The 19,916-nt window shown below is 37.4% G+C and overlaps 1 protein-coding gene across 6 annotated transcripts in view; it reads left to right on the top strand.

Annotated features, from left to right (window-relative positions):
- Nucleotides 1-19,916, top strand: part of GUCY2C (guanylate cyclase 2C) — a 144,136-nt gene that overhangs the window by 13,502 nt on the left and 110,718 nt on the right. For 4 of the 6 annotated variants that reach the window (XM_049693872.1, XM_033408152.2, XM_049693869.1 and 1 more), the window contains exons 2-3: nucleotides 15,049-15,154; nucleotides 15,587-15,765. The gene's annotated coding sequence lies outside the window, so the exon portion shown is untranslated. Of the gene's footprint in view, nucleotides 1-10,854; nucleotides 11,018-15,048; nucleotides 15,155-15,586; nucleotides 15,766-19,916 lie in introns of those variants that run through there. The other 2 variants (XM_049693871.1, XM_033408149.2) reach the window with 2 other exon arrangements.

The following is a 19,916-nucleotide window of genomic DNA, read 5'->3' as shown; positions in this document are numbered from 1 at the left end:
CACTTAAGGAATGAAGGGTAAATCAAGACATTCTCATTAAGGAAAACTAACAGAATTTGTCACCAGCAGACCCACTCTAAAATAATGGCTCAAAGAAGTTCTCTAAACTTAAAGGAAACAATGAAAGAAGGAATCACAGAACATCACAAAGGAAGAAAGAATATGATAAGCAAAAATATGAATAATTACAATAGACTCCCTTCTCTTGGGCTTCTTAAATTATGTTTGATGATTGAGACAAAAATTTAACATGTATCTGGTGTGATTCTAAATATATGTAGAGTAAATATTTAATAAGATTATATTATGAATGGGGAGGGTAAAGAGATATAAAAGAGGGTCAGGATTCTGTACTTCATTTGAACTGGTCAAACGATGGCACCAGTAGACTGATAAGTTATGTGTGTATATAACACCTAGAGCAACCATTTAAAAAATTATATAGAGAGATACACTCAAAAACATTACAAATAAACCAAAATAGAATTCTACAAAATGTTCAAGTAACCCACAGGAAGACAATAAAAATGAAACAACAAAAACAGAGAACAAGTAGAAAACAAACATAAAAAATGGTGGACTTGTTCCCTAACTTATCAATAATTACATTAAATGTAAATGGTCCAAGTAAACAAATTAAAAGTAATCTTGGCAGAGTGGGCTTGAAAACATGACTCAGCTATATGATGTCTATAAGAAACTCATTTCAAATATAAAGATATAGGCAAGTTGAAAGTAAAAGGATGTAAAAATTTATATCACACAAACTTTAATCTAAAGAAAGCATATATGGGCTTGCCTGGTGGTGCAGTGGTTGAGAGTCTGCCTGCCAATGCAAGGGACACGGGTTCGTGCCCCGGTCAAGGAAGATCCCACATGCCACGGAGCGGCTGGGCCCGTGAGCCATGGCCGCTGAGCCTGCGCGCCCAGAGCCTGTGCTCCGCAACGGGAGAGGCCACAACAGTGAGAGGCCCACGTACCGCAAAAAAAAATAATAATAAAAATAAAGAAAGCATATGTGTCTATATTAAAATCAGTTAAAGCGGAATTCAGAGAAACGAAACAAAACCCACCAGAGCCAGAGGGATATAATGTAATAATAAAAGGGTCAATCCACCAAGAAGACATATCAATCCTAAATGTGTATGTATCTAATAGCAGAACTGCAAAATATGTATAGCAAAAACAAATAGAAGGGAAAGGAAAACTAGACAAATCTACAATTATACCTGGAAATTTCAGCACCCCTTTTTCAATAATTGATAGAACAACTAGACAGAAGACCAGCAAGGATATAGAAGTCAACAACACCATCAAGCAACAGAATCTTATCAACATTTATAAAACAGTCCTCCCCAAAATAGCAAAATACACATTCTTTTCAAGTGCCCAAGGAACATGTACTAAGATAGACCATATCTTGGGCCATAAAACAAACATTTTTTAAAATTTAAATCATACAGAGCATGTTCTCTTGCCATCATGGAATCAAACTAAAAATCAACAGCAGAAGGAAAACAGGAAACTACAAATGTTTGAAAATTAAACAACATACTTCATTGTTCTCTTCAAAAAGGAAACCTGAAAGGAAATAAAAAGGGCATTGAATTGAAAGAAAATGAAAATATATCAAAGTTTATTGGATATAGCTAAAGCATTGCTAAAAGGGAAATTTATAAATTAAATAAACTATTAGAAAAGGGGAAGAGCCTCAAATCAATAATCTAAGCTCTCACCTAGAAAAAGAGTGAAGAAAATCCGAAGGAGACAAATATAAGGAAGTATTAAGGGTAAGAGCAGAAATCAATGAAATTGGAAACAGAAAGACAGTACAGAAAGTCAATGTAACCGTGAGTTTTTAAAAATTTTTATTTTTTTAATTTTTAATTTTTTAACTTTGGCCACACCACGTGGCTTGTGGGATCTTAGTTCCCCAACCAGGGATCGAACCTGGGTCCACACACTGAAAGCCTGAGTCTTAACCACTGGAGCACCAGGGAATTCCCCGTGGATATTTTTAAAGATCAATAAAATTGGTAAACTTCTAGCAAGACTGATAAAAAAAAGAGAAAAGACACAAATTACCAATATCAAGAATAAAATAGGGTTAGCCCTACAGACTGCACACACTAGAATCATGGTAAGGGAACAAACTCTATACACATGAACTTGACAACTTAAATGAAATGGGTCAATTCCTCAAAAAGTACAAACTATCACAGATTATCCAAAATGAAATAGATAATGCTAATAGACCTATAACTATTTTTATAAATTTATTTATTTTATTTATTTATTTTTGACTGCATTGGGTCTTTGCTGCTGCATGCAGGCTTTCTCTAGCTGCGGCGGCGAGCAGGGACTACTCTTAGTTGTGGTGCATGGGCTTCTCATTGCAGTGGCTTCTCTCATTGCAGAGCATGGGCTCTAGGTGCGCAGGCTTCAGTAGTTGTGGTGTGTGGGCTCAGTAGTTGTGGCTCATGGGCTCTAGAGTGCAGGCTCAGTACGTGTGGTGCATAGGCTTAGTTGCTCTGCAGCATGTGGGACCTTCCCAGACCAGGGCTGAAACCCATGTCCCCTGCATTGGCAGGCAGATTCTTAACCGCTGCGCCATCAGGGAAGCCTGGACCTATAACTATTAAGGAACTTGAATTTACACTTTAAAAAAGTCCCCCAAAAGAAATATCTCCAGGCCCAGATGGTTTCACTCAAGAATTATACAAAACATTAAAAGAATTAATGCCAATTCTAAACAATCTCTTCTAGATAATAGAAGAGAAGGAAATACTTCTTGACTTATTTTATAAGCCTAATATTATCCTGAGAAAGAAAGAAAGAAATGGAGAAAGGAGGGAGGGAGAGAAGGAGGGAAAGGAGGGAAGAAAGAAAGGAAGGAAGAAAAGGAAGAAAGGAAGGAAGAAAATTGCAGACCAATATCCCTCATGAATATAGAGGCAAAATTCCCTATTAAAATATTAGCAAATATAATTCAACAATATAGAAGAAGAATTCTACATAATTAATTAGGTATATTCTAAGGAAAAAAGGATGTTTCAGTATTTGAACATTAATGTAATCTATCATATCAACAGAAAATTGCATAATATTATTAATAGATGCAGAAAAAGCATTTGACAATATTCAAGATCCATTATGATAAAAATTCTCAGAAAATAAGGAATAAAAGGAAACTGCCTCAATTTGACAAAAATCATCTACAACAAAACTATAGTTAACATTACACTTGATGATGAAATACTGAATTCTCCCCTTCTCTTCCCCAAGACTGAAAACAAAGCAAGGTCAAAGTTATACTATTCAAAATCAATATTAATTGTATTTCTATGTACAAGTAATGAATACATGGACACCAAAATTTTAAATATAACACCACTTCTAATCACTCAGAAAATGAAATGCTTTGAAATCTAACAAAGCACATATATTACTTGTATGCTGAAAACTAGAAAACTCTGGGGAAAGAAATCAAATACAATCGAAATAAATGGAGATACACGTTCATGGACTGGAATATGCAACATAGTAAAAATGTCAATTCTTCCAAAGTTGGTATACAGGATTAGTGCAATTTGTATCAAAATAGTGGCAAGATTTTTTGAAGACATAAACAATATTATCTTAAAATTTATGTGGAAAGGCACAGGAACTAGAACAGCTAAAACAATTTTGAAAAAGAAGAAAAGTAGGAAGAATCAGTCTACCTGATTTCAAGACTTATATAGGTACAGTCATAAAGACTTTGTTAAAGGCAGAAAGATAAATCTATACATCACTACAACTGAACAGAGAATCCAAAACTAAATCTGCACAAGTATGATTTTTTTAACAGCTTTATTGAGGTATAATTGCTTTACATGGTTGTGTTAGTTGCTGCTGTATAACAAAGTGAATCAGCTATATGTACACATATCTCCATATCCCCTCCCTCTTGCATCTCCCTCCCACCCTCCCTATCCCACCTCTCTAGGTGGTCACAAAGCACCGAGCTGATCTCCCTGTGCTATGCAGCTGCTTCCCACTAGCTATCTTTTTTACATTTGGTAGTGTATATATGTCAGTGCCACTCTCTCACTTCATCTCAGCTTACCCTTACCCCTCCCCATGTCCTCAAGTCCATTCTCTACGTCTACATCTTTATTCCTGTCCTGACCCTAGGTTCTTTTTTTTTTTTTTAGATTCCATATATATTTGTTAGCATAGAGTGTTTGTTTTTCTCTTTCTGCAGAAGCAATGCAACAGAGGAAAGATAGCCTTTCCAACAAATGATACTGAAGCAATTGGACATCCATAGGCAAATAAAGGAATGAATGAGCGAATGAATGAATAACGACCCTCCATCTCAGTCTCACTTAAAATAATTAACTCAAAATGGATTATAGACTTAAATGTAAATTTAAAACTATAAAACTTTTTTTTTTTTTTTTTTTTTTTTTGCGGTATGTGGGCCTCTCACCGCTGTGGCCTCTCCCGTTGCAGAGCACAGGCTCCGGACGCGCAGGCTCAGCGGCCATGGCTCACGGGCCCAGCCGCTCCGCGGTATGTGGGATCCTCCCGGACAAACCGGTGTCCCCTGCATCGGCAGGCGAACTCTCAACCACTGCGCCACCAGGGAAGCCAGTATTTGAAGAGCTAGTAGTTGGCACTATCCAGAAGTGATCAAAGAAACCAATCCTCATAATCAGGAATATCAATAAATCCCAAATAGAAAAATAAAAATAAATATCAACCTAGAAACTTTTTGGTAGAACTGTAGAAGCCAGAAGACAAGAAGACTTTAAAAACCTCTAGAAAGAAGAGACAAAGGATTCATGATTAGACGGATGACTTCTTAACAGGAACAGTGGAAGCCAGAAGATGGCAGAATATATCTTCAAAGTACTGTCACCCTAAAATTGTATAGCTGTTGAAAAATGTCTTTAAACTTATAAAACAATTCTTAATTTAACTCCTAATAAGAGCAATGTAATTAGAAATCTGAAATATCATTTCTCACCTATTAAGTTACCCAAAGTCTAAAAGTTTAACAACACATTCTGTATGAGGGGCTGTGAAGAACCAGGTAGTCTCACATATTACAGGTGGGAGTGCCTCACATGAAAGGCCAAAGTGGGTAAATCTAGCAATATACACAGAAACTATAGCTTGCATTTACTCTTTGACCCAAATATCTCCCTTCTGGGAATTTATTTCTCAGATACAATTATACAGCTATAAAATAATGTATACAAATTACCCATTTGAGCAATATTTGTAGCCAAGGATTGGGAAAAAATCATGTTCAATAAAATGAGACTGCCTAAATAAACAATAAAAAATCTACATGATGAAATATTATGCAGTTATTTAAAAAATAAGAATGAAGATCTCTATGTACAGGTATGAGCATAGTTCTAAGATTTTTGTCATTAAATGATGTCAGTAGACAAGAAAAAAGGTTAAAAAATTATATATATTCATCTATGCTTTTAAAAAGCTGGAATGATTAAAGCAAAATTAAAAATTGTTACCTGCATAAGGTTGGTAGAACAGAATAGAGGGGACAACGATTAGAATTAAATTGTGTAGATCATTTTTATATTTGATTGTTTCTTACTGATTTGTAGGTGTCTTAAGGTAATCTGCACATGTTAACCCTTTGGCAATTATTCGTGCTACAATTATTTTTACTCTTTTTTTATAGTGCACTTGATGAATAGAAGTTCTTATTTCTAGTGTAGGAGAAAAAAACTAGCTTTCCCATTGTGATTTTCACTTTTTTGTGTTGTTTTTAAAAATCTCACCCTCCTAAATATTCAAGAACAGATTATTTCAACCTTATATTCAATACAAACTCTTCCAAAGAATAAAAAAAAGAAACAGTACTCCTCAACTCATGTTACGAGATTGACACCAAAACCTGGCAAAGGCAGTACTTTCTCATATTATAAAGATAAATTACAGACCAATATCACTCAAAACATAGATGCAAAAATCCAAATGAAATAATAGCAAACCAAATCTAGCAATGTATAAATAAGAAATAAATATATATCATGACCAAATTGGGTTTATTTCAGGATTCAACTATTCCAGGAATAGTTCAATATGGTAAATATAATATTTTTCATGAGGAAATTAATGATATAATTTCCTCATGAAAAAATAAAAGTAGAAAAAAACATTTGATCATCTCAATAGATAAAGACAATACAACTAAAACATCGTTTATGATTAGAAACTTGGGAACCTAGAAATAGAAGGAAATGTCATTAACATGATTAAAGAATCTAAAAAAATAAAATAAAAACTAAACTCCTACAGTGAATTTCATACTTAATGGCGAAATGTTAAAAATCATTATCTTTAAAATAGAAAATATAACAAGATATGTAGTGCTAGGTGAAAACAGTAAGTAAGAAAAGAGAGAAAATAAGTGTATAAAAACTGTCTTACCAACACACCTAGGCAAACTAAGGTGCACAATCTTCTGAGATCTATTAGGAACAATACAATAAAAAAAAGAGAAAAAAATCATTTAGTAAATGATGTGCTTTCGTATATAAAAAACTTTAATCTACAAACTATTAGTATGTAATAAAAGAACTTAGCAAGATTGCCAATATGAGATCAATACAAAAAAATTTAAATTTCTGTCTATAAACAATGAGATTTTAAAAACACAACTTACAATTTACTTGCAGTAACAACAAACATATATAAATATATAATAGTTATGTATAATTCTAATAGTGTACAGTATACTTATGTTGAAAATAGTAAAACTTCATTTAGATGCATCAATAAAGATGTAAGTAAAGGGACCGAGCATGTTCCTGAGAAAGGAGGCTCAGTATACTAAAGATGTCTAATACCCCAAATTGACCGTGTTCATAGATATTAACCTTTGCACACACTATGCTCTAAAAATACTGTGGAAGAAATTTCTTTTTTTAGAAGAATATTTTAAGTGCCTTTCTAATTTCATCTGTGTCCTAAAATAGTTTGCATTCCATCCAAGTGTAATAAATGGGAAGGGGAAAATAAAAGAATACAAGTTCTATATTGGTGTGGAGAGAACATTAAAGTTGATTATAAACTACCAAAAGTGTCAGGAGTTAATACTCATTGGGAGATTAATATTGAAAACTTATAAACCACCTTATAATGCTTTGTGCTTTTCAAATTACTGCAATATCTACTTTTGCTTTTAATTTCTCAAGGTCTTTTAAAATATTTATTAAATTTTGACTGCACAGTTCTAGGAGATGGAGATACAGAAATGAATAAGACAGCTCAATTCCTTGAATTCCTACACCTTAAGTTCTAATGGAGGAGGCAAATTAATTAATTAATAAACAAGATAATATCAAATGATGATAACTTTTATAAAGAAAGTAAAGCAGAGTAACATAATAGAGAATGACTAGGGGAGTGAGGTGTCTTTTAAACTGGTTAATCACAAGAAGTGTCTTTAGGAGGTGCCATTTGAGCTGAAATCTGATAACAATAAAGATAGCAGCGTCAGAGAGTTCCCAGCAGAGGGAACAGTTGATGCAGATGTCCTTACGTGAGTGGAACTTAGCAAGGCAGAGCGGGATAGGTGAGGAGACATGCAACTTGGCAAGACAATTACCATGTAAAACAGTGGTTCTCAAAGTATGGTCTGTAGACTCCTTGGGTAAAGGCACTTTAAAGGGTCACAGAGTTAAACTTTTCAAAAGAATACTAACATTTTATTTGCCTTTTTCTCTTTGTTGACATCAGTGTTAATAGTTCAGAAGCAATGGTGGGTAAAACTACTATAACCTCAGCACATCAAGGTAGTGATACCCAGACTATACTAGTATTATATTCTTCATCCATCACATATCATTTGCATGACTGAGTTGCAAGCTGAACTAGTCACCTTTTTATGGAAAACATTTTTACTTGAAAGACAAATGATGGTTATTCAGATTTGAATGTTTGCAGACATTTTCTCAAAAAGTAAGCCAAGTGAGACTGTCACTTCAAGGAACACAACTGACAGTATTTGTTACCGATGATAAAAAGTCATGCATACAAGTAAAAATTAAAATTTTGGAAAACTTGTATCTGCTACCATGAGCTTGACATCTTCTTGATACTTGACTTTTCTAATGAGACCAACAGTGACACGACAAATGTGATATTTTGATACTGTATCATGCGATGTGTTAAAATTTGAAAAATCTGCAGAACTCAGTGAAACAGTATTTTCCAAATTAACTGATTCATGATGTTAAAAATCATGCATGTGTGAAAGATTCAATCAAAGTGCATATGATAGCTCAATAGATTTTAATATATCAGGGTATGAAATTTCCTTGATACGGTTCCAGATCTCAAATTTCAACTAACCTTTGAGAAACTATCACTTGTCAAGTTTGGGTATAAAATCAAAGGATATCTGAAAAGGTTATGAAAATACCTCCGCCCCCCCCCCTTTTTCAGCTGCATATCTATGTGAGGCCAGATTTTCTTCATATACTTCAACCAAAACAACAAATTAAAACAAATTGAATGCAGAAGTAAATATAAGAATCCAGCTGTCTTTTATTAAAGAGACATCAAGGAGATCTGCAAAAATGCAAAACAAAATCACTCTATACATCAGCTTTTATTTTAAGAAAATACAGATTTTTTTCATGAAAATATATTTTTATTGAAGTATAATTGATTTACAATCTTGTGTTATTTCGGGTGTACAGCAAAGTAATTCAATTATATATATCGTTTTTCAAATTATAGGTTATTACAAGATATTGAATATAGTTCCCTGTGCTATACAGTAAATTCTTGCTTATCTATTGCATATGTAGTAGTTTGTAATCCCATATTCCTAATTTATCCCTTCCCCTTTCCCCTTTGGTAACTGTAAGTTTGTTTTCTATGTCTGTCTGTTTCTGTTTTGTATATAGGTTCATTTGTGTTATTTTTAAGATTCCACATACAAGTTATATCATATAATATTTGTTTTTCTCTGTCTAACTTCACTTAGTATGATATTCTCTAGGTCCATCCATGTTGCTGAAAATGGCAATATTTCATTCTTTTTTATGGCTGAGTAATATTCCATCTTCTTAAACCAATCATCTGTTGATGGACACTTGAGTTGTTTCCGTGTCTTGGATATTGCAGACAGTGCTGCATTGGAGTGCATGTATCTTTTTGACTTAGAGTTTTCATCTTTTCCGGACATGTGCCCAGGAGTGGGATTGCTGGATCATATGGTAGCTCTAGTTTTGGTTTTTTTAAGGAAATCCCATACCGTTTTCCATAGTGGCTACACCAACAAAAAAATGCATTTATGTTAACATGTCATGGGTTTAACATTATTATTTAAAATAAATAATTTTTTTGATAAATTTATTTTATTTATTTATTTTTGGCTGGGTTGGGTCTTCGTTGCTGTGCACAGGCTTTCTCTAGTTGCAGCGGGCAGGGGCTACTCTTCGTTGCAGTGCACGGGCTTCTCATTGCGGTGGCTTCTGTTGTTGCAGAGCACGGGCTCTAGGCGCATGGGCTTCAGTAGTTGTGGCGTGCAGGCTCAGCTGTTGTGGCTCGCGGCTCTAGAGCACAGGCTCAGTAGTTGTGGTGCACAGGCTTAGTTGCTCCGTGGCATGTGGGATCTTCCCAGACCAGGGCTCGAACCCGTGCCCCCTGCATTGGCAGGTGGATTCTTAACCACTGTGCCACCAGGGAATCCCTCTTTTATTTTCAGTATAATAAGTATCAGTAGTTAAAACCCCATAAACAAAAGCTCTTAGGGTCCTCAGTAATTTTTCAGAAGGGGTCCTGAGATCCAAAAGTTTAAGAACTGGAGATGTAAATTTATGAATTCAGGTTCTGCTGAGAGACAGTACAATATTCTGCTTAAGAACACAGACTCTAGAGCTAGATTGCTTAGGTTTGAATCCCAGAACCAACACTCAGCATGTGTATGACCTCAGACAAATTACTTAATCAGTCTTGCCTAAGTTTCCCCATCTGAAAAACAAGAATAATAATGAAACGGATATCATAGATTTTTGTGATTATTAAGTTAATTTATATAAATCACTTAGATTATGTTTGGCTCTTGGCAAATACTATACGTGGTCATTATTATTACAATAAATATAACAGCAAGCCACTGAGAGTTTTAGGAAGCAGTAATACATAATCTGATTTAGTAGTTTTTTTAAAAAAATCTGTTGGCTGTTGTGTAGGAAATGGATTTTAAGAGGATAGAAGCCGAAGTAGGGAGACAAGTTAGGAGGCTCTGACAGCATCTCAGACAAGAGATGATGGTTTGGACTAGGGTGGTAATAAGGGAGAGGGAAGGAGTGAACCTTTCGGGGAAATATTGTGGCAGCAGAGCTGATAGGATTTGCACACCCTATTGGATGTGGAGGATGAAGCAAAGAAAAATCAAGGACGGCTATGAGGATTTTGATTGAGTAGGGTAGATGAGGGTTCCCTCTCCTGGGATGGTGAAGACTGGAAGAGAAACATGATACAGGGTGATGCAATCTAGAGTTCTGTTCTAGACATGCCATGTTTGAGGCTTCTATTCCACGTCCCAGTAGAAATATCGAGACAGATATTTGAATCTGGAGTTAGTTCAGGAAGAGTTCAGGGTTCAAGATGTAAACTTTTCAGTCACCTTCTAGAGATTATATAAAGCCATGGGTGAGATTTGTTAGGATGAAAGTGTAGGCATTGAAAGATAACAGACTATGCAGCCCCCCCAAAAAATGCCCCTTTGGTATATTGATTATTTTGAGCTGTAGTCACTTGAAAAACAGCAAATACAAGCAGGGGCTTTCTCTGAACTCCTTTTATCTGCCTAAAGACAGATCCTCAAAAGGAGTTCAATTGTCATAAATCCCCTCCCTGGGAGTTTCATCAACCAGGGAAGATTGACTCTTGTCACAGGAGAGGAGAATAAAAGTGGACACCGCAGCCAGACAGACTGTGTCACAAACTAACATACTTCCCATCTACTCGTCTAAAGGTCCGTTCATCTTTCCTAAAAATCATTTACTCTCCCCAAGAGGTCTACCTCCCTCCTCCCCTTTCCCTATTAAGTCTGAATTCTAAGCCATTTTATAAGTTACTCATTTTTCCCTGGGAATCTACCCCGTATACATAAAGTATACGTTTTGTTTTGTATTTGGGGGAGGGAAGATTTGAAAAGATCCTTTATTATTTATTTATTTACTTGTTTTTAACTATTCCAACAGGTTTTATTGTATTTTTTCTTCCATTTTTTGAAATATAATTGACATAGGGCACTATATAAGTTTAAGTTGTACAGCTTAATGACAACTTACATAGATCATGAAATTATTATCACAATAGGTTTAGTGAACAGCCATCATCTCACATAGATACAATGTTAAAGAAATGGAAAAAATTATTTCTCCTTGTGATGAGAACTCTTAGGATTTGTTCTCTTAACAACTTTCATGTATAACATACAGCAGCGGGCGGGGGCTACTCTTCGTTGTAGCCCCCACCCGCTGCTGTATGTTATACATGAAAGTGTATAGTGTACATTACATCCCTGGGACTTATTTATCTCATAACTGGAGATTTGTACCTTTTGACTGCTCTCATCTAATCCTCCCACACACACCCCCCACCCTCCAGTAACCACAAATCTGATCTCTTTTCCTATGAGTTTATTGTTTGTTTTTGAAATACAATTGACCTCCAACACTGTGTTATTTCCTGTTACACAACATAGTGATTCAATATTTCTGTACATTTCAAAGTGATCACCATGAGAAATCTAGCTATGATCTGTCACCATACAAAGATATTACATAGTTATTGGCTATTTTCCCCACACAGTACATATCATGTCTGTGAATCATGTATTTTGCAACTGGAAATTTGTACCTCTTATCTCCCTCATGTATACATATTAATAACCTTCTGTTTGTTTTTCTCTTGTTAATCTGTCCTTTATTACAAGGGTCTCAGCTAAGAACTCAGAAGAGTAGAGGGAAAATTATTTCTCTCCCCTGCCTCCAACAGCAAGTACTGGGACAGTTCATTTTTATAATTTTTTTCATAAAAGCTAACTAAACAAAATGCCTTGTGTGGCACAAAATCATATCCTTATAAATTAAACGCTTTCAAGGTTTTGCCATTTTCCCTTTACCTGTTTTGCTTTCCTATGTCTATTATCCTTTTATACTCTTTTACACCTTTATGTGTCAAATTTTATTTCCCTCCAAAATTTCCTCACTCTGCTTCCGTAAACTACTTCTTTGTTATTTAAGTCCGTCTAATTCGTTGCCCTCCAGATGTTTCACCACCTGCCCTCCTCACCAGCCCCCAGCCCCCAGTCTCAATTAATAAGCTCAGAGTGGAGAAGCCTAGGCTTCTGGAATGTGGCAAAACCGATCCAAATTCTGGCTCTGCTACTTACCACCCAAGCGGCCTTGGACCCAAATGTTACCAACCAGGGTTCTTGGCCTTCCTTAATCAATAGAAATTGATCACAGGCCAGACAAGAAGTTCAGGCAAGGCTTTACTGGGGCTCCTGCTGCAGCAGGGGGGAGCGAGAACAAGTAACAGTCCCTTGCTAGCTTGCTTCCCTGAGGGGATGGGGCGAGCTAGTTCCTTATATGGGGTGAGGGTAGAGGTGTGTCCAGGGGTCGGGCTGGAGGGTTGGCTCAGGTGTCAGCCCACCCCTCTGTGGTGTTGAGTTGTGGGGGGGCTGTGTGAAGGGCCTTCCTGAGACAGAGCCCTCCCCCTCAGGTTCTCTGCTTTAGCTCCTCTCTGAAGTACCTAGGTAACAGTTATCTGATGCACATTTCCTGAGTTGTTTTACAGATGCTAAAATTCCCACCAAATGGAAGAAGTTAACTACTTGATAACCATGAGCACCCAGACTTATTGGAGCCTGAGGATTGATAGTGTTAAACCTGTGACCCTGCCCTGTTACCTCACCCTGTCAACCAGTCAGAGAATTGCATGAGCTGATCACAACCCTGTGACTCCCTCCCTCACCTTGTCTTTAAAAATGCCTCCCTGAACCCCACTGGGGAGTTTGCATTTTTAGAGCATTAGCTGCCCCAGACTCCTTGTCTGGCGCCTTACAATACACAGTGCACTTTCCTTCATCACAACCCAGTAGGTTGACTTTATGTGCAGGCAAGCAGACCCAAGTTTGGTTCGGCAGCAAAATCCAACCTTCCAGTATCATTGTCATCATTCCTGCTGATTTCACGTGTGTGTTTCAAACTACCCTTGCAACTTTCTAAATTTATGTCAAGAATTCTCACTAGCCTCTACATTCACATGCTCAATATAATTGTATATTCTTTCCCGACAAATTTACAGCTTTGTACTTTGTTTTGTTGACTCTTGGCCTCCATTTCTCTGATAAACACCTTAAGTTAAATAGTCTCTCCTTTTATTTCACAGGGATGCTGTGGGTGTCAGCTGTAAATGGGCTTGGTTTCTTTCTCACAGTCTTTTTTTTTTTTTTTTTTTTTGCGGTACGCGGGCCTCTCACTGTTGTGGCTTCTACCGTTGCGGAGCACAGGCTCCGGACGCGCAGGCTCAGCGGCCATGGCTCATGGGCCCAGCCGCTTCGCGGCATGTGGGATCTTCCCGGACCGGGGCACGAACCCGTGTCCCCTGCATCGGCAGGCGGACTCTCAACCACTGCGCCACCAGGGAAGCCCTCTCACAGTCTATTTTACATCCTTACCTATCAGGGACAGTCTGTCACTGTCTAGACCTCTGAGCGTTTTAAAAGCCTATAAAGGTGTTTGAGACCTAAAAGAAAGAAGTCTTGGCTCCAAATTCAAAAAAGATAACTACAAAATCAAAACTGATAGCAAAACTATAAAACTCCTTTCAATTTTTTTACAGAAAAATTTTTTACAGAAAAATGATGCATATCAAATATATTAAGTGTGGTCGCATCTAATACATTTGATATGATGTGTCTTTGGGCGACGAGTTTCTGCAATCTTGAAGCATTAATAAGACTTTTCTCCCCTGATCTTCTTATCCCTTTCCATCTAATCCTATTTCATCAGGCATTTGTTCCTCCTTCAAATAATTTTGCCAAGTTTTAAGCATTCGATAAATTCATTTTTCCTAATCTCATACATAAGGTGAAAAGGAATATCTACCACTCTACATTTCAGAACTTCTTTCTTTCAAATATATCCTGCTGATTCACTGTTAAATATAAAGAAATATATCTAAATAAATGTAGTTTAAATTTTTGTTCCTGTGGTAGATTCCAAATATTTGTCTTAGGGACAATTTTCTAATCACATCTAGCCACATAAGTATTTCTTGAATACAACTGAAATTTCTTTCCATTACTATTCTTTTCTAATAAAGTGAGGTTGTCATATACTTCGCTTTTTCAATTCAATTAATTTCAATTAAATAAACGTTCAATTAAAGTTAGAGAAGATATACCTACTATACACAAAAGTAGCGCAAAGGAAGGAGCAATTGATGCTGCCGTTTAGAGAAGGGCATCAAGGAATAACAATAACTATCTAGGTGCCAGGAACTTTATAATACCATTTTCTGCTTTAATTAAACCAAACTTCCTTGTGCTAGAATCTGTGAAGTTCACGCAACAGTAGTAACTTAATTTTCACTTGCTGGTGCTCCTGTGAATATATCTAGAAGTTGCTAGGCATGTCTTGAATATTGTCCAATAAGTCTGTTTGTCCCGGGAACTGCTGTGGGCCCACTGAGCATGAGGGTCTCCAGTGGATTCTGTCACCTGGTGAGTACAGTTTGCTCACACATCGAAGTCCCCCACGGGGTGCTACCACAGCTCCAGCAATCCCGACAACCACCATGGAGGACTCTCAAAGTGCCAGAGCAGGCTGCCAGTTTTTGATCAAGTGAAGTACGACATCCCTCTTCTTTGTGTGATAGAGCCTGTTAGCGTGGCCCTAGGCAGTTATATGTATGACTTAATATTCTGCTGACTTCTTTATCAGGTTGTTCTTCCAGGTTTTTATTCCAGGTCTTTTTCTCTTTTGAACTAAGGTCTGCATGTATGGACTGGATTGGAGACAGGCTGGAATAATATGGAGCTGTTGTTTGGCTGTTTCCCTGGGAGTGAATCACCTGTGGTGTGACTCTTCAACCCCAGGTGAGTGAATGTTGTTTGGGCAAATCCCATCAAGCATCTGGCACACCTACCCACCTCCAAACTCCAGCAAGGGTCACAGCTCAGGCTTACTGGCTAGAATAGAAATTAAATTTATCTTACAAATAAGAAAACTAAAGATCAGCAAATGTAGGTAATCTGCTGGAGTTCATATGCTTAACAAACAGCTGAAACACGATTCAAATCCAGCTTCAAGTTTTGTGGGTCTTGGTTTTTTGTATAAGAATATCGAACTGCCTCCTGAAACTCAAAGATGCTCTTCTTTACCTCAAGATATACAATTCTGTTCTTTAAATGCTTGCCTTACCTTTCCAACTTTGTAAAGAAGCATCAATAAACAAAACTGATAATTACTCTGTTCGTAAGGAGTTTACACTTCAGGGGACTGATCACTTTTTTTCCTTCTTTCCCAAGCTGTTATTTTAACCCGTATAACTAGGAGGAAGTAATCCTTCAGCTGCCTTGGCGTGTTGGGGAAGAGTAATGTCCAGCTTCTCTACAGGAGGATACAGAGTTCCTTTTTCAGGATTGACATATCAACCCAACCAACCACTCTTGGCAGCCTACGGCCTGTTTCCTTCTGTGTGTCGGAGGTAAGAGAAAACGAACAAAGCTGTTTCCAGAGCATGGAGAACTTTATTGCAGCTAAGATGCATTACTACTGTCTCCAGCACATATTTCCCTAAGTACATAAAACTAGCCACCTGGACAGAGGAGGTAATCCAAGAGTCACTAGGAAGTTGAACAGAATTCCAGCTGCCCCTGCAAGTGTATAACAATGACCTACTCCAGCCTTTCCTGAACATATGAGAAGACTGTACAAAATGGGCTGGGGAAGGAGGGAGAGGAAGACATTGCTCAGGGTTTAAATAGAGTTTCTTCTGTTGTTTGTTTGTTTGTTTTATTGGAGTATGATTGCTTTACAATGTTGTGTTAGTTTCTGCTGTACGACAAAGTGAATCAGCTATATGTATACATATATCCCCTCCCTCTTGAGCCTCCCTCCCACCCCACCCCCATCCCACTCCTCTAGGTCATCACAGAGCACCGAGCTGAGAATGGGAGAGGGGAAGACAAGAGGAAACAGGCATAACAAGGAAAAGAAACAAGCCTGTCAGCCTGAAGCGCCCAGGCACTGGTGCGAGAATTTAGATATGCAGCCCTAGTGTACAATAGTGATTTGGGTGTCAGTCGGGTCACCCGACCTTGTGATCTAGATAACATGACTTTGAGCCTCATCTCATCCTTGTAGAAAGTTCAAAAACACTTCCCAATATTCCATCAAACCCTGAAGTCTTAAACTACCATGATCATCTCTGACTTCAGACTCCTGCTTCTGAGAGTCACCTAGCCATCCTACTCCTGTTCTTACCCCATGAATCTAGACACAGATATGAGCACCTTTCCATAATTCCCAAAAGTTAGGCAAGTCGTATCTGGCACAGACTTGACTGAAGGTTTCCCAGTTTTATCAGTTTTAAATTCCCGCTAGAATACAATTATCATGAAGGCAGAAATGTGTTCATTTGTATAACCCCAATGCTGAGAACGATTAGAGGATGCTCAATAAATATCTGTTGTATGGATGAAGTAAGGCATCTTTTCCTCAAGGAAAAGACGAACAACCTCTTATTTATTTTATACATCCTTGTTCTTAAATGTCTTCAGCCCGCATCCCACTAGGCCTTTCCCACAGGCCATTTATTTCTATGTAGCTCCCATCTCTTTCCCTTTATCTCTTTCCATCTCTCCTCCTCATTCCCTTGTTCCTGGATTAGCCCTGGGAACTTCACATTTTCCTCATTTTATCATGTAAAGCAATTTATATTTCTCTATGCCTAACTCAGAAGGTTTGCGTAACCAAATCCATTTTAGTGCTCAGCAAAACCGTATAGCCTTTTAGTTACCTGAACCCATCTGGCATTATGTTATCCTATGCGAATAGGACCAGTAAGGATTTCCTTCACAGGAAATAAACAGTTAAACTAGGAATCATTAAAACTTATATATTTATACCTTAAAAGTTTTATTTTATCTCAAAACATATTCATGTTTGTTTATTCACCCATTGGTTGATGTCAGGCCAAGTAATGTTCTTTAAGCATGAGTAGCCAGGTTGGAGCTCTGTATCCGCTTTCTTTCTTTCTTTTTTTTACTGAAGTATAGTTGATTTACAATATTTCAGGTATACAGCAAAGTGATTCAGTTATGACACAAAGTGATTCAGTTGTGTCTTTTTCAGATTCTTTTCCATTATAGGTCATTACAAGATACTGAATGTAGTTCCCTGTGCTATACAGTAGATCCTTGTTGTTTATCTATTTTATATATAGTAGTGTGTATCTGTTAATCCCAAATTCCCAATTTGTCCCTCCCCCCGTATCAGCTTTCTTAAGTAAACCACACCCCTAGTGCATCTTGTGCTACTTCTGGTGTTTGATGTTTTAAGGTAATTGACAAGTTCTCTAAGGACAGAATTTCTTTTAGGTTTCTTTGTTATTCCCTGGTGTTTTATAGCAGTCTCGCCACAGCAGTTTTCTTAGTAATTTGCTTTGTTTAAGATTTCCAACAGTTTTTGTATGTATTTTATCAGATTACATAACATTTAATTAAGGACATAATTTAATAAATATGTTTGGCAAATTTGGGCACAAGCACAAGGGACCCTTGGTAAGCAGATGACTTAATCAGAAGGAGCAGAAGTATTCACGAACACTGGCTGCAGGCATTCAGGGTGTATTTCAGTTAATCTGGTGCGTCTATTAAATCGTCCATTCAGAAATACTCTAATGTACAGCATGATGACTACAGCTAACACTGCTATATGATATATAGGAAAGCTGTTAGAATAAATTCCACGAGTTCTTATCAGAAGGAGAATTTTTTTTCCTTTATTCTTTCCTCCTTTCTTTTCTTTTTATTGTATTTATGTGGCAAGATGGTTATTAGCTGAACCTATTGTGGTAATCATTTCACAATATATGTAAAGCAAACCATCATGCTGTATGCCTTAAACTTATACAGTGATGTGTGTCAATTATTTCTCAATAACACTGGAAAAAGAGAAGTACTTTACTGTAGCCATTTTTCCTCAATAAATCCCGATCAGAATCTCTACTTTTGTGCTTATTTAAAAAAATACTTTCACGTTTTAGTTCTATCAGTTACATTAGTCCGTAAACTCACTTTTGCATCTGCACTGAGATAGGGAGAGAGGAAGCCTAGGACTGCTATAGACTGTAGAGATGCTGAGTACTCTGATAGGCCTGAAGGTGAGCAGGGGATCTTAATGAGAAGCATACAAAAGAGACCCAAAGTCTCGCCAGAAACGAAAGAGCGGCACATGCAGGTGACCTGCTCAGCTGCCCCTTCCCATGAGGAGTAATTTCCCTTTTTTTCTCATATCTTTAGGGCTTTTGTGTTCTACTGAAGAGTGTATCTCATAAATCTGGCAACTCAGTGTTCCATTATTTGTTTTTGACCCTTGAAACTTTCCCAGCAGAACCTGCCTCTCTTTAATCATGATCTACATGCTGGTAGTTTTACAACATAAAGAAGACACATAATGTTTGCCTTAAAGGATCCAGAAAGGACTGTCATCTTGTTTGTTCCCTTCTGAAAATCTTCCTGGTTCCATGCTATAACCAAAGGGTTCCCAGAACTGCATCTGCCTTCTGTCTTCATATCTGAATTAAAAGCACCTGACAGTTACAACTTCGTCCATCCCTTGACGTGGCTTTCTTTCATATTTGCAGTTTGCGGCCAAATCAAAAAACAAAAACAGTCTACTCTTTCTCCTACCACAGGAAGTGGGAATAGCAACATATTAACAGACAACCAAGTTTGAGTCCACAGTGGCCACCAAATGTGCAACATATAAAATCGTTACCTGTAGCAAAGGTTAATCACTGATGTGATGGCCGTGTGCCTCTCTGCAGCCTGCTGTTCCATTCTTCCTAACGTCCACTAAAAGTATCCAGGGGCACCCACTCCTGACCACTCTCAGTCACTCATCACCACGTACCCCCCCCATAAAATAACCCCAGTGCCTTCCTTCTGAATCAAAGCTGAATCCTATGAAGTCTGAGCATCTACCGTCCTCCCTCCAGGAGACACTAGAATTGAACCCACCTTATTCCACATCACTTATCCCCCCAAACATGGGTACTTGGTGTCATATCTTCTCTAGCCTTTTTTCATCCCCATATTGCTATGCCATGCTCAACACATGCCTCAGTATCCTGTATCTCTTTGTGGACTGTTCTGTACACCTCATGGCTAGGTTGGGAGAAGCAGGGGTCATGTGTTAGGGATGGGGCACACAGAGTACAAAGGCTCTAGTAACATTTTATACCTTAGGCTGTAATGTATGTACATGAGTGTTCATTTTATTATTATTTTAATTTGTATATATTCATGGTAGATATTCCTTTACATGTATGATCTACTTCATAATTTAAAAATTAAAAAACAATACCTCTGTTCTCTTGAGGCATGTACCATCTAGCCAGGATACTCTCTATCCCATTTCATCAACCACTGTCAGTTACTGAAGTCCTGGATATTCTCCCTGGTTTATTCCTCCCCAACAAGGGCCTGCTATCAGTCTGGTTGATTTTCATACCCAGGAGGTGACCTCTCCAACAGACTGGACTCTGAGTTCCTGAAACTCCTCTGTTCAAAAACATTTTCCTTCCCCCCCTCAGCCACCTTGAACTTTTCAAATCAGTAATTCAGAAAACCC

Source organism: Orcinus orca, chromosome 11, assembly GCF_937001465.1.
Source record: "Orcinus orca chromosome 11, mOrcOrc1.1, whole genome shotgun sequence".
In the NCBI taxonomy this organism is placed as follows: Eukaryota; Metazoa; Chordata; class Mammalia; order Artiodactyla; family Delphinidae; genus Orcinus; species Orcinus orca.
The sequence above is the reverse complement of the archived record's forward strand: the minus strand, read 5'-3'. Positions and strand labels throughout refer to the sequence as shown.